Below are 15,780 nucleotides of genomic sequence, written 5' to 3'. Positions count from 1 at the left end.
ATACACACTATTATACCACAATACTCCTAAACTGTTAACACAATGCCCATAATAAAAAGTCACATCTGCTAAACACACACAGGGGAAAATTCTGGCCTAAAAACTATATACACAGCCCTCAAAATCAAAGAATTGGGTCAGAATCACACACACATACATCATATCTGTTTCTCACACTGAGCATTAAGAATACACTGTGTTTAGAAAAATAAAACTCTCTCCTCAAAATGGAAGATTCATGTAGGAAAACAAAAAGAATCCATCAACACAGACAGTAAAGAACTTTATATTATACAATGTTTGATCCTGGCCAGTCGTGGCACAGTGGTGTGTTGCCTTACAGCTCTAGGGGTCCCAGGTTCAAGACCCAGCTTGGGTTGCCTGTCTGTATGGAGTTTGCATGTTTTCCCCGGGTACATGTGGGTTTCCTCCCACCGTCCAACGACATGTGGGTTAGCTTAATTGGCCATACTAAATTGCCCTGTATGTGTGTGTGTGTGTTGCCCAGTGCTGGCCTGGCATCCTGCCCTGGGTGTGTTCCTGACTTGCACCCTATGCGTGCTAGGATCAGCTCCAGCTTCCCTGCGACCCTAAGTGGTTTTGAAAATGGATGGATGCATGGATGATCCTGCCTACCCAAAAATTATCAATGTATTTATATATAACAAGCAACAAAATGCAATGACTGATAGCAGCCCACATGGTTATGTTTCCACCCCTTTGGCCAGGGACCTGCTCGCTGGCCAATGATGTTCCTTCCCCAGCACCGCCTCTTGAATCCTACCTCGTCCACATAGATGAACTCAATGTGGTCATCGCTGGCATCAAGCTTGAGTATTCTCTGACCATGTAGGAACAGTGATTAGAACATGGTGCATTACTGCACTTCCTGGACCTCTGTCTCTTCCAAGTGCACAATAGTACTGGAAACAGTTTCATACTCACTTGCATGTAAAAGTAGCACATCTCTTTCACACGATCAGAGTTCCTCTCAAATGGTACACGATATATTTGCTTCATGCTCATCCTGTGCCTTCTCAGCAAACGATCAATAGTGGATATTGAAACATGGTCTATGTTCTGAAACATCCCATTATCCTCTATTATACACATTTGGATTTCTCTGAGTCTAATCACATTATTTGCCATGTGCCGTGTGGGTTTTCTCCAGGCTCTGCAGTTTCCTCCCACTGTCCAAAGACATGCAGTTTAGGTTATGTTAAATTGCTGTGTATATGTTGCCCAGCGATGGCCTGGCATCCTGTCCTGGTTGTATTCCTGCCTTGTGCCCTATCACTGCCGGGATCGGCTCTGGCTGCCCCGCGACCCTCACAGGAATTGTGTGTTTTGAAAATGGATGGATGGGTTTGCAGACGTGAAGTGTGTTGTAGTACATTAGCACTTTGAGTTTTGTCTGATGACTCATGTATTGCACAAAAGGTACAGGTGTTTTCTCAATGACAATTGTGCCAACACATTGAGAGTTGCGAGTAATGTTTTGCAACATGAGTGAACTGGACTCACCAATTGAGTTGAAGCAAGGTGAAGGTGTGCATAGTCCTGCAGAAGTGGTTCTGGGATGTTAGCTTGAACCTCGGATCACTCTGTGCATGCTTTCGGTCACAGTGTATAAACGACTGAGAAACTGTAGTGAGAGATCCTTCTCATTATGAAAGTACAGTACATATTACTGTACCAGTAAGACTACAGCACTTACCGGTTTCCATCTCAAAATATCCCAATTATACCTGCAACAGTATAACAGCTCATATTTGATTGAACCCATTGCTCACTTGTTAAATACATTGCCTAAAAGTGTTAATTATTTCAGAGATAGTACTTCAAGAATCACTGTTAGTGTTTAAGCATTCAGAAAAACCTGAAAATTGTCACGAGTGGCAGTGAACAGTGGGTCCAGGGGTGTCGCAAATGGGAAACCCCACCATGCTCTCCCTGGCTTCACCATCAGGATTTATTTTGCCTGGGGCCCCCACATACCCTAGAATCACCTCTGACTGGGTCGCATGAAGTCTCGCTACGCCATCCCAACTGAGTTACGCGAGGTGGGGACTCGCTCCCACTCACTTATTTCCCCCTGCAGGTAAGGTCCCAGGACAGACGTCACCAGTAAATAAGAAAGGTCTTATTCTAGTCCATTAAATAAAATTCACCATGTACAATACAACAGGGGCAACTAGCAGGGCACGAAATCTGACCGTTCTCTCAATGTTTTTTTTACAATTAAAATTGCCTTTAATCACCTGGGCAAAAATAAAAATACAGAAACCTATACAAAAGCTGAAAATATAATAAACTATACTAAATTCCCAAATAAAACTAAGCCCAGACAATACCCCCTATATTCACAATCAAAAAACGTATGTATGAAACGATGGAGAATGGCGAGAGAATGGTCTCAATTACACAGTCCCAACCCGGCTCGGCCTCCGGTTCCGTCCCAGGCTAGAAATCCTCACAAACGAGCAGCTCGTCCGCACAAGCAGCCCCAATCCAGGACAAAGAGCAGTCTCAGGAGGAGGACACGCTCGCTCACTGGCAAGTGCTGCGATCACAAGCTCACAGGGATATTGAGCGCGTCCCTCTCACCCGTCCGCTATGTGCTTCTCCCTCCGGCTGCTGGTCCGGAGCCCCAAAGTGCCGTCTATCGCCGAGAAGCTGGAAACCGCAGAGCCAAGAAGGCAAGTCCAGGAATACAGTCTTGTAGAAGCCAAGTCAATGTCTCTGGCCAGTAATAGTCCCTTAGATCCTCTTGTCGCTGTCGAGTCACTGTGTCCAGCGGCTAATGTTTCTCCAGGCAGCTCCCGATCTGCAGGGACCCGCTCCGACCCTGCGAGGAGTTAGTGCCTACCGGCTGGCACCCTCACAGCCGATATCCTCTCCTCTGTAACCCGTCCCGCAGTCACTGTCCCTGCTGGTGCTCCGCCGTGCCCCTTTGTTCTGGCAGGGCAGCCTTTATCTCCAGCTGAGTGTCCACAGGTGTAGTGGCCATGAGGGAAGGCGGCCGCTGCTCAGTGATACAGGTGCGCCGCATCGGGGATCAAAGCTTCTGCCTGTTCAATAATAGTGAATATCAATTAAAGTCAATCAATCAGTGAATACAATCAATGAAAACAAACAATTTGAGAACACGACTCAATCAGTGAATAATTAAAATTAAATCAAATAAACAATAATAACAGTATAAGTGCAATAAAGAATCACATGGAGCCTTGGTACAGTCTGTGATTAATGCAACACTGTGGAGTAGTGCTTAGGGCTCTGGACTCATATTGTGGGTTATGGGTTCAAATCCCAGGTGGGGCAGTGCTGTTGTACCCTTGAGCAAGGTACTTCACTTAGATTGCTCCAGTAAAATACCCAGTTGTATAGACCAACTCTGCCTCCTCCAGAACCGCTCCTTCTCATCCCTGGCACCTAAATGGTGGAACGACCTGCCCACCGAAGTCAAAACAGCAGAGTCCTTGACCTCATTCCGGCACTTACTCAAGACGCATCTCTTCCGACAGCACTTGTAATATTAGTCCTCTATCCCTGCTAGATAGCACTTCACAGTTGTATTATGCTTCTCGCGTTCTTGATTGTTTTCCTCCTTGCTCCCTTTCCCGTAGCCCTTGACTGTGACCCTACATCTTGACAGCACTTAGCTTTCACTGTCAAGGATGTAGGATGTCACTTACTGTACTTGTGTAAATTGTAAATTGAAAATTGTAAAATGTATTATTTTGAATTGCTGTTTTAGCTAAATTTAATTTGTAATGATTGATTGCCTTGTAGGAGGAGTAGAATTAGACACACGGAAAGGAACATAGAAACTCGTTGCCTAAATCCCACTGCTATTCATAAATTCACTACCCTGTTGCCAAATGCTAGCTTTATCAAAAGAAGGATCTGCAGATGAATTATTAAATAATTTCAACAATACGCTAAGCACTGCTTTAGTAGCCCCATTAAGGACACGACAAATAAAAACCAACAAAACACTCACCGTGGTTTGACGAACACACTCGCTCACTTAAAACAGAATGCCGTAGATGTGAGCGTAAATGGAGAGAATCAAAACTAGAGGTCTTCACATGGCATGGAATGACAGTATAATAAGATACAAGCAGGCCCTGTCCTCTGCTAGGTCTGCCTACTACTCCAATTTAATAGAGACGCATAAGAATAACCCGCGTTTTCTTTCTAATACAATAGCGACACTTACTAACCAGAAGGTAAAGCCTTCAGAGGTCATCCCCCCCAATTTCACCTGTAGTGACTTCATGGATCATTTCAATAGCAAAGTTAACAGCATTAGAAAACAGATAGAACAGGAAATGAAAACAACAACCTGCGCACTAGACCCTATACGCACTAAACTGCTAAAACAATCTCTGCCATGAATTATTCACAGAATACACAATATTATCAATGTCTCTTTATTCTCAGGATCTGTTCCTGAATCATTTAAAATAGCTGTAATTAAACCACTTCTTAAGAAACCCAGTGTCGACCCTAACCAACTTAAACACTATCGACCTATCTCAAACCTTCCCTTCCTTTCTAAGGTTCTAGAGAAAGTAGTTGAAAACCAACTGCAAGCTTTTTTAACCGATAATCATCTTTATGAAGAATTTCAATCAGGCTTCCGTTCCGGCCTTAGTACAGAAACGGCCCTGTTAAAAGTATTGAATGACGTGTTTCAGTCCTCCAATGTAGGGCACACCAGTGTTATTATTTTATTAGACTTAAGTGCGGCTTTTGACACAATCGACCACAAAATCTTGATACACCGCTTAGAAAACCGTATTGGCCTATCTCGCAATGTGCTTTCATGGTTTAAATCATATCTCTCAAACAGACTCCAATATGCACAGATTAACGAGAACCACTCAAATTTAACTGAGGTTAAGTACGGAGTCCCACAGGGCTCAGTCCTCGGACCTATACTTTTTTCATTGTACATGCTCCCTTTAGGTGATATCATTCGACGACATAATATTAACTTTCACAGTTACGCAGACGACACACAATTATATCTGTCAGTAAATCCTAACAACACCATAGACCTAGAAAAACGAATCTGCTGTCTGTCTGAGATTAAAACATGGATGAGAAAAAAAATTCTTATGCTTAATTCTGACAAAACAGAAGTCATAATTTTAGGAGACAAAAATCGAACTGTTCATCATTCACTAACAAAACTGAGTAATGATAACTTTAATTTCTCCCCTAAGGGGATGGCATGAAACCTGGGTGTCATCTGTGATCATAATCTATCTTTTGAATCACACATTCAGAATGTGTCGAGATCTTCCTTCCTCCAGCTTAGAAACATTGCTAGACTAAAACAATTCCTCTCGTTACAGGACACTGAGAAATTGATACACGCATTTGTTACATCTAGATTGGACTACTGTAATGCCATTCTGTCAGGCAGCACAAACAGAGCTATTTGTGCACTTCAGTCCAAAATGCTGCTGCAAGAATCCTAACAAAAACATAAAAACATGAACACATCACTCCAGTATTGGCTTCTCTTCACTGGCTGCCCGTGCACTACAGGATAGACTTTAAAGTGCTCTTATTAACATTTAAAGCACTAAAGGGACTTGCACCTCCCTACCCGTCTGATGAGGCACAACCCATCCCAGAAGCACCTCACAATGGAGGGTCAACGGGGCATCCACACCCAAGGTTTGATGAGCCATCGCAACCCAAAGCCTATTGATGGTCCAAACCCTCCACCCCCGATGGCCAGCGAGAGGCCTCCTCCACAGGGAAGACCACAGCCAGCAGCACCGATAAAGAACTTTCTGATCTCCTTGCTGCTGTAATAAGTATACTGCCTGGAGGGGAGGCAACCATTAGGCCTAGGCCCTAGGCCGTGGACCCCCAGAGATTCATTTTCTCCTACATGCCATCCTTAGGAGTTTTCTTGTTTTTCTCTCCTCCGTTCCTAAATGCTTTATTTACTTAAATGTTCACTCACTTTATTCTAGATCATGTAAAATGTTTACAGGTCTATATTTGATTTTATTGTATTTATGTTTTTTATTTTGCTGTACGTTTGTTGTATGTTTACCAGTCTGTAAAGCACTCTGTGGCTACCCTGCGAAGGGCGCTATACAAATAAAAATGGATTGATTGATTGATTGTACTTCACTGTATTTTTGCAGTTATGTTGTAAGTCGCCCTGGATAAGGGCGTCTGCCAAGAAATAAAAATATTAATAATAATAATAATAATAATAATAATAATAATAATAATAATAATAATAATAATAAATGTAAGTCGCCCTGGATAAGAGCGTCTGCTAAATGACAAATAATGTAATGTAAACTCTGCCACCTACTGTTTGACATGTTAAATAGATAAATTCTGTGATCAAATTGCATTTCAACGATACAAACCAAGACCAGTTAGGGGAATTAAGAATTAAATATTTGAGACCCAAAGAAAGTAGAGATTAACTTTAAAGCTTTCCTTTTATACAAGTTAAAATGGTATTTCCACAACACAGTCCTAAATTCCTGTCATTTCTTTGGGGATTGTGTGCTGGAAATATATCACATTGACCATTTATAATGTGCTCTTTTTAGGGGTTTTAACAACTGGTACAGAAAACATTGTCAATAATGTATAATATCCTTACAAAAATGAATTATCTATAGCTGTACTTTAAGATTTACTTGCTTATTTATTTGGTGATCCTATTTTTTAACCCAGAAACATTGTGGAAATATCTCAGGTTCATGTTTAACTTACAGTTTCTCTGCTGTTCCTATGGATGTTTTACACCATCCCCCTTAAAGTATTCTTTATTTATTAATATGCTGTAAATGCATTGTTTGCTAGGGCTGTTAAGAGGGACATGAAGTCTTTGAAAATTGATATGTTTCACTGACTATTCAAAATGTATCAACACTATTTTCCTGGAAATTACACACAATTAAAGGTGAAAAATGCACGTTACTGAGACTAATGTGTTAATATATTTCTATATTGGATAATAATAATCATAGTAATGCAGTAAACTAGGTATTTTGAATAGATGAGTAATGCATTACATGCATTTGCTGGCAGTTTGTAATAGCAGGACTTTCTTTATGTTTGTACACTTATGTCCTCATTACTGGCATATTCCACTGAGGAGCTGTTTCCAATTGTCAACGGTGACTGTTGGGGTAAAATTGCCTCCTATGTATTGTATATACCCACTGTATAACTGTTAGAAAATATAGGAAACTTTCCAGTAAGTTACTAGTTAGGAACTGTGAGTTATTCATAACTTTACTTATTATCTATGTCTTATGCACACTGCTGAAATAGCTTGCAGAACTGCTTGTAATCCAAGCAGCTGTGGCAGACACAAAACATGTTGTTCGTACAGTATGTGCTACATTTTCCCCTTCCCGAAACACAAATATATTATGGGTTACACACATCCTCGGACAATAACATTCCCACGAGGCATGACATGTGTACCTGCTTGTGGGAACACTGCAAAATCAGTACTATTATGGTGTGTAACTACATATCGGGACTGCCCCGTAACTATCACTGAAGATGTTTGTTAGACTGTATAAAGGCTGTGTGAAACTTTAAATAAACTGAAGATAAACGAACGGACTACTTCTGTGTCTGTGCATTTTTCTTCCCGAGCGCTCGTCTCCTGCTGAAAAGTCTCCCCTGTAGCTGAAACGCTGACTGGCCTGACTGCCCGATTCACTGGGATCCGAAGGGCTGCTTCAACTGAAGCGTTGTACCTTAACAGTGACCTTGACAGATTTCCCTTCAAATAACCGAGATGTTAGATAGAGTCAGAGGGACATTAGTTATAGAATCAATAGCAAACTGTGATCACAATATGGTCATCTTTGAGGCATTCTTTCTAGAAACAAGGCCCAAGTCTAAAGCAATGGTCTACAATTTTAGAAAAGCAAACCTTGAAGGTATGAGGCGACACTTGGAAGAGGTAGACTGGAGCACACTGGATCAGATTCAGTTGAAAATGGATGGGTATATTTAAGAATATACTACTTGAGGCTCAGGAGAAATTTATACCAAAACTTAGCAAATTGAGGACCAAAAAACATTGGCCAAAATGGTTTAATGGAAGTATGCAAAAAAATTTGAAGAGAGAGAAAATGTGGTATAGCGCATACAAAAGGGATAGAGACTAAACAAAATACAAAGAATATGGTGAACTGCAAATAGATCTTAAGAAAGGGATCAGGAAAGCAAAGAGGGAAATAAAAAGAAACATAGCTCTATAACGAATGCAAAGAGCTTTTTTCAATACTACAACAGCAAGGTCAATAAAGGATGAAGTGAAACAGATAGAGGGCAAAAATTGAAGTATTTTGGAAAATGAACAAGATATGGGGTGGGGGTGTGTGGGGTTTCGGCCCAGGGTTGTGTCCTTGAGGACCTTTGCGAAGATCCTCACACCCGTCTTGTTGAGGTGGATGTGGTCATACAGGTGATGTGGCTGGATGTCTCAGTGGTGTGCCAGGTGGACGTTGGGGAGGAGGGCACATCTTCGGGACACTTCTGCGTTGATGGCCTGGATGATGTGCAGGGGCACGTCTGTGCGGGGCAGCAGTGTGGAGATGGTGATTTTGGCAGTTGGGAATTCCTCTGTGGCTTTCGTTGCCACCTGTCTCAGGGCTGAGGCCACATCGCCCCTGCGGGCACTCAGGTCGTTAGTGCCGGTGTGGATGAGGATGTGTTTGACCTGGCACAGCCTCCTCTTGGAGAGCAGCTCCAGGGCTCTCTGTGCTGTCGGGCACCAAAGCTTTTTCACTTTTCACCCAGGGAAGAGGCACCTCTCATCCTGGAACTTCCCATTGGAGTCGCTCAGAATGACCACCTCTGTGTTGACCTGCCACTCCGGGTTTGCGTCGGGAGTGGTGGGGGCAGCGGGTGTATTTTGGGGGAGTGGCGTTTCAGGGGGTTGTGTATTAGTGGCAGGTCTGGTGATAGTGGGTGTGTCAGGAGTGGTGGGGAGTGTGGGTGGATCAGTGGGTGCGTCAGGGGTTGGAGGTGTTGTGGGTTCAGTGCAGTGCAGTCTCTGTGCTCCAGTGATGTGTAGCTCCTCTCTTAGCTCCTCCAGCTGGCTCTGCAGGCTCCTTAGCTGGCTGTGCTGGGGTGTCCTGGTCAGCTCCTCCCTCGCTCTGCGCAGCTCCGTCCTCAGGGTTTGTCTCTGCTCCTCCAGGTCTCTCACTGCTGCTCTCAGCTCATGGATCTCAGCCTTGTGCTGCATCTTTAGTCTGTGCATCTCATCCCGGAGCTGATCGCACAAGGAGGTCTGGGCCAGGGTGCTCAGGGTCTGCTCCCTGAACTCCGCAAACTCCAGCTCCAGCACTGATAGGCATTCCTTTAGTGTTTTAATGTTGCTGGAGAGTTTGGGTAGACAGGGGGGCAGTCTGTGGGAGATGGGGCACTGTCTGGCTCCGTGTGGCTGGGGGCAGACTGCAGGGTGGCCGGCTCTGGCTCTTGTTTCTCTACCTCAGTCTGCTGCTTTGAGGTGTGGAAGCCGAGAGCTAATTGGTCCAGGCTGCTCTCGCTGCCCTGCACCATGATGGTCCCGTTGTGGTATACATTAAAAGTGAGCATCACACTGTCTGTGTCTTTCTCTACCAGCACTGAGATCTGCCTGCCTCTGCTAATGCCCCTCTTGTTGTTATTGGGGTATGTCTGGCACAGGGTTTTGTGAAAGGCGGTGTAGAACAGTAGATTGTTCTTGACCCTGTTTTCTCCTTTACCGGTGTAGTCTAGGATGAGGGTCTCAGGAGATGCTCTCATCACAGCTTGTTTGTAGTCCTTCTTAGCCTGTGCAGAGCGAATGTCTTCAGGGTATCGGATTTCAAAAGGCAGCTCTGCAGTCAGACTGCTGTTCGATAGATTTGTATCAGTCTCAGTGGCAGTTGGGCTCTCTCCTACTGTCACTCTATTCAAATCGGAGCTCTGCATTTTCATTGGCTGAGTCAACTACTGAGAATGCTTATTTATTTTATTAATATATATTGTTTTGTTTAATAATTTGTCTCTATAGGTGAAAGGTCTTACCTCCAATTCTTGTCTTCAGCTTTTCTTTTCTCACTTTTCTTCCAGAACTGTCTCTCTGCTTTCTTCTTTTTGTGTTTTTCTTAAAATTATTATTTTTTGAATACTTTTTCATCTGAATTTCTATTCCATGTCTTCTGTGTATGTTTATAGTGCTATATATTCATTTGTAAATGACAAATTAAATCTGCTTATGTATAAAAACAAATGTTTTTAGGAGCTCATATTCCTCTCTCTCTCTCTATTTCTCTCTCTCCCTCTCAATTCAATTCATTTGTATTGTCAAAGCAATTGGACATACATACATATACATATATATATATATATATATATATATACACACACATACATACATATATACATATACACGGAAAATGAATAATAGAATTATGAATCATGTAATCAAGTACAGAAAAAGAAAATGTAATAAAATGTGATCTTTAATCTTTATTCTTTAATATCTTTAATACATACAAATAAAGAAAATAGGTTTACTATTTCCAGATTCCTTTTTTGAAATACAACGACATGCATTACAAACGAGTATTTACATTATATTTACAGCCGGTGCTCGTGTGTCACTGTGTCCCTCAGGCTGTGGTAGGCGCTGACATATTGGGCAGCCAGGGTGACTGTGTGTCCCTCCCCCAGGAGGACTGAGTGTTTTTCTTTTTTCTCAGTTTTGTCACAGGTTGGGTGGGCATCCATTATGTTGTTACAGAATGTGTCCCTTATTTTGGGCTAAAGTTTTCCGTGGAGGGGAACGTGGATCAGTTTGTACCATTTTTGGGAGGATCTGCCTTGTTGGGGCGGAGCTGTGATCCAGGTGAACAGCAGATCGGGCATAGGTGGGCATGTGGGCAGAGGAGTAGGAAGGCCGGTCAAGCAAATAAGCTAGCTAAGGTACGCAGCAGCAGCAAGCAGCCCCCCCATCCAGCCAGCCAGCCAGTCTGGCTGGCAGTGACTGAGTGGTTGACAGACGGCAAGCAACGGAATGTACGTGCTCTGTGATGTCATAGCAGTCAGCTGAGAGAGGCTCGTGATGTCATCGCTGAGCTGGCTGGCTGGCTGGCTGGCGGGCTGGCTGGCTCTGTGTGTGTGTGTGTTTGTGTGTGTGTCTGTTTTTCGGTTTGTCAGTCTGTCTGTCTGTCTCTCTCTCTCTCTCTCTCTCTCCCTCTCAATTCATTTGTATTGTCAAAGCAATTGGACATACATACATTCATACATTTATATATATATATATATATATACATACATACATACATGCTAGAAAGTCATTACTATGCTATCTTAAAGGCTAACTAAGCAGAACATATATCATTATAGAACAGAGTTCATAGGTCTACACATGGTATTAGGGAACAGGCACATAGGTCATTCTGTTTGACATTGTCCTGACCTTCTAGCTTGACCTTATCTTTCTTAAGTATACAAGAAAGAAAAACAGTTGTGAGAAAAGAATTTCTAACTTTCCTTCCACACATACATACATACATACATACATACATACATACAAACCAGAGGCATGCAAAAAAATATAAAGAGGAAGAAAATGTTGTATAGCACATACAAAAGGGATGGTGATGAAACAAAATACATAGAATATGTTGAGCTGCAAAGAGATCTTAAGAAAGGGATCAGGAAAGCAAAGAGGGAAATAGAAAGAAACATAGCTCTTGGAGCTACAACCAATGCAATGAGCTTTTTTCAAAATTACAACAGCAAGCGGTCAATTAAGGAGGAGGTGAAACAGATAAAGGGCAAAAATTGAGGTATCTTGGAAAACGAACAAGATGTGGCAAATATTCTAAATGAGTATTTCACAGAGGTTTTTACAAAAGAAAAAACAGATGACATGCCACAGGTTGACAATCAATCCAGTCAAACCCTAAGAGAGATGAGGATAAATAAGGAGGAGGTACTAAAGGGACTAGCAGAATTAAAATCAAACAAATCACCTGGGCCAGATGGGATATTTCCAACAGTTCTTAAAGAAATGAGGGAAATTATGTATAGGCCGCTAACTCGATTATTCCAAATGACACTTAGAACAGGGGATGTTCCCACTGACTGGAAGACAGCAAATTTCATACCAATCCACAAGAAAGTGGAGAAAATAGAGGAGCATCTCAATGAAAACCATATTCTTGGAGATAGTCAACATGGGTTTAGACGAGGCAGATCATGTCTTACTAACTTAATAAATTTTTTTGAACATGCAACTGCAGCTGTAGATCACGTGAAAGCATATGATATGATATACTTAGATTTCCAAAAAGCTTTTGATAAGGTTCCACACCAAAGACTGATCCTCAAATTGGAAGCTGTAGGCATTCAGGGTCATGTAAGTAGATGGATTATGAACTGGTTGATGTATAGGAAACAGATTAGAGGAGTCACTTCTAACTGGAGTGAGGTTGTTAGTGGAGTTCCACAGGGATCAGTACTAGGGCCTTTGCTTTTTCTAATCTATATTAATGATCTGGACTCTGGGATACTTAGCAACCTTGTCAAATTTGCAGATGATACTAAAATAGGTGGCTTAGCAGATACAATCTTGGCAGCACATGCTATTCAGAGGAACTTAGATAAATTCAGTTGTGGGCTGACACCTGGCAAATGAAATTCAATGTGGACAAGTGCAAGGTAATACATGCAGTAAAACAAAAATGTCCACTATAATTACACTATGGGAGGTACAGATCTAGATGAAGTAATGCATGAGAAAGACCTAGGAATCTATGTGGATTCACTTTCTCCATCCAAACAATGTGAGGAAGCAATACAAAAGGCATACAGAATGCTAGGGTATATCGTCAAAAGTGTAGAATTTAAAACAAGGGAAGTAATGTTAAGACTGTACAATGCGCTAGACCTCATCTGGAATACTGTGTACAGTTCTGGGCACCACACTTCAAGAAGGATATTGCTGCTTTAGAGGCAGTTCAGAGGAGAGCAACCAGACTTATTCCAGGTCTGAAGGGAAAGTCCTACTCGGAGAGACTGAGGGAACTGAACCTTTTCACCCTGGAACAGAGGAGATTACGTGGGGACTTGATCCAAGTCTTCAAAATCATGAAAGGTTCCTCAAACCAGAGGAGCTTTTCCAGATCAGCAGGGACACACAAACCAGGGGACACAAATGGAAATTGGGCTTCAAGGCATTCAAGATGGAAAGTGGTAGAAGCTGAAAGTTTGGGAACATTTAAAAATAGACTGGATAGGATCCATGGATCACTTAGATATTAATGGACACCAAACGAGCATGATGGGTCGAATGGCCTCCTCTCGTTTGTAAACTTTCTTATGTTCTTATGTTCTTATGTTCTTATGAATGTTCCCTAAGCATGTTTCAAATGTTCCCTAATTTATGTTACAAATGTGCCTTAGCACCTCTCTCTCTCTCTCTCTCTGTCTCTCTCTGTAGATGCATCATAGGGAACATATGTAACAGTCTCTCTTTTTGTTTACCAAAAATGAGAGTGAACGTATTTCAAGTGGGTGTTGCCTTGGTTGGAAACGTTTTAAGATTATTTACGAAGTGTAAAGTGGATTTGTCTCAGTTCTCCGTAGTTTTCAATGTATGTGCCATTCAGTAGCGTTAATGTCACAGATGTGCCCTATGCAGTGGTAGGGTCAATAAAATGTCAGTAAAACTTTATTTTAGCAATTATGGAGGGGAAGAACTGCAAATAGAGGGTCCCCACTAATTATCTAACTTACCAACAACGTTTCAAATTAGGTCTTGCGAAGCTGCCAAATAATGCTGTATAATCGTATGTGTCTTCATACACCGGCTGCTATAGTCTGATAGCTTTGATTATATATATATATTTTCTCGTGAACCACAAATGCTATTTGCTTGATTTTTACAGAGTATGTTATAAATACCATTCTTATGAAGCCTGACAAATTGTATGATTATGAATATTTTCAAATCATTTGTTTGTTTTTCCTAACATGTTACAAATGTTCCCTATGTGAAAGATGCATTATATCTTAATAACGTCTAAACAATTAAAGATATACAGATTATTATTTTCGGTAAAGTTATAACACATTGCTATTAACTATGTGTGTCAGTAAAAGTTTAAAAAATCCTAACAATTTTTTATTGATCCTGCAAAATAAGTGTTTAGGGAACATTTGTAACATAGTTAGGGTTAGCCACTGGGTAAGGGTTACATCTTCAGCAGTAAGTTTATTCATGTTAATTATTCTCATCAATGTTAAAGAACAATAAGTTCTATTATGTGTGTCGATAAAATGCTGATATTCCATAACGTTTGCTTGTGTATTCTGCAAAACACATATTTAGGGAACATTTGTAACATTAGGGTTACGATTTGCCATAGACGCGGAATGAGTTTGATTGTGATGTTAAATGGGGTTTAAAGACGCAGTCGCCTCAGTGCTGATTACTATTGCTGTGTTTCTCCACTTCTACTCCATGCTTGGGAACGCCCACATCCAGTGACGTCAAAACCGGTGGAAAAGCGGGCCGGTTCAAAAAAGATCAGCTGGATCCCAGGCCGAGCAGCAGCTCCGGCTCCAGCACCGGCACCATGTCGCTGGAAAAGCGCTAAGTGAGCTCACAGTGAGCTCAGTGTAATGTCTGCTCTGGTGAGCTCACAGTATGACCTAGTCGTGAGTTCACGTCTTCATTGGGTAGTCCTTGACAACTTAATTGACTCAATTCTTGGGCTTAATTGGTCAAAATGACCATTGCAAATCGATTCTGAAAAGCAGAAGTCAGGCCAGCAACACACAGACACAGCCCGGTAAGCTGTACAACCTTAATTAAACATACAGATGGGCTCCAAACAGCACAGAGGAATTTAACAAAGCAATCAGTTCTACAGAAATAACCAACATCATCAACTCTTTCCTCAGCTCACAGTATCAGCCTGACATCTCAGGACTAAATCTGGCCATAAATGATATCAATCAAATATTTCAAATTGCAGCCACAATGGCAAATCTTAAAAAGACAAAGAAAAAGATAAACCAGAATCACACACACACACAGACATGGTTTGATGATGAGTGTAAATCAATACGAACAAATTTAAGGCACCTATCCAATCAAAAACATCCAGTTCTGGGAAATGTGGAACAATTTAAATTCAACAAAACAACAAGAATTGGCAATACAAAATGGAACCATTTGGAAAAAATACTTTGAAAAGCTTTATAAAGATATCCAACAAAATGATCTGACACACAAACAAATTGAACCCAGGGAAAAACTGAAATTACTCGAACAATCAATTAAAAATAATCAAAACCCAACTGATGCTCCAATCACCCTACAGGAAATATCTAAAAAGCTCCAGGCACTTCCACCCAGAAAAGCCTGCATCCCGGACAGCATCAGCACTGAGATGCTCAAACACAGCAGCGCACAACTGCAGGAGGCTGAGCTTAAATTGTTCAACATGGTCCTCAGCACCCCTGACTTTAACCTGGCAGTGAAGGCACTCAAAGACAAAACAAGAAGAGCTTTCTACACAATCAGAAGAAGAACACACCAAACCACGCATGCAGGGCAGAATAAGGCCGCTACCCAACTCTCATTAATATAAAGAAAAGAGCACTGCAATTCTGGTGCACCTGAAGAAAAGTGAGTCAGACTCACTGCAGTACAAGGTCCTCCAAACCCAAGAGTTCAGCCCTGAAAAGAGTCCCCTGAGTCAGCTGGCCCTGAAG

Source organism: Amia ocellicauda, unplaced genomic scaffold, assembly GCF_036373705.1.
Source record: "Amia ocellicauda isolate fAmiCal2 unplaced genomic scaffold, fAmiCal2.hap1 HAP1_SCAFFOLD_55, whole genome shotgun sequence".
NCBI lineage: Eukaryota > Metazoa > Chordata > Actinopteri > Amiiformes > Amiidae > Amia > Amia ocellicauda.
The sequence above is the reverse complement of the archived record's forward strand: the minus strand, read 5'-3'. Positions refer to the sequence as shown.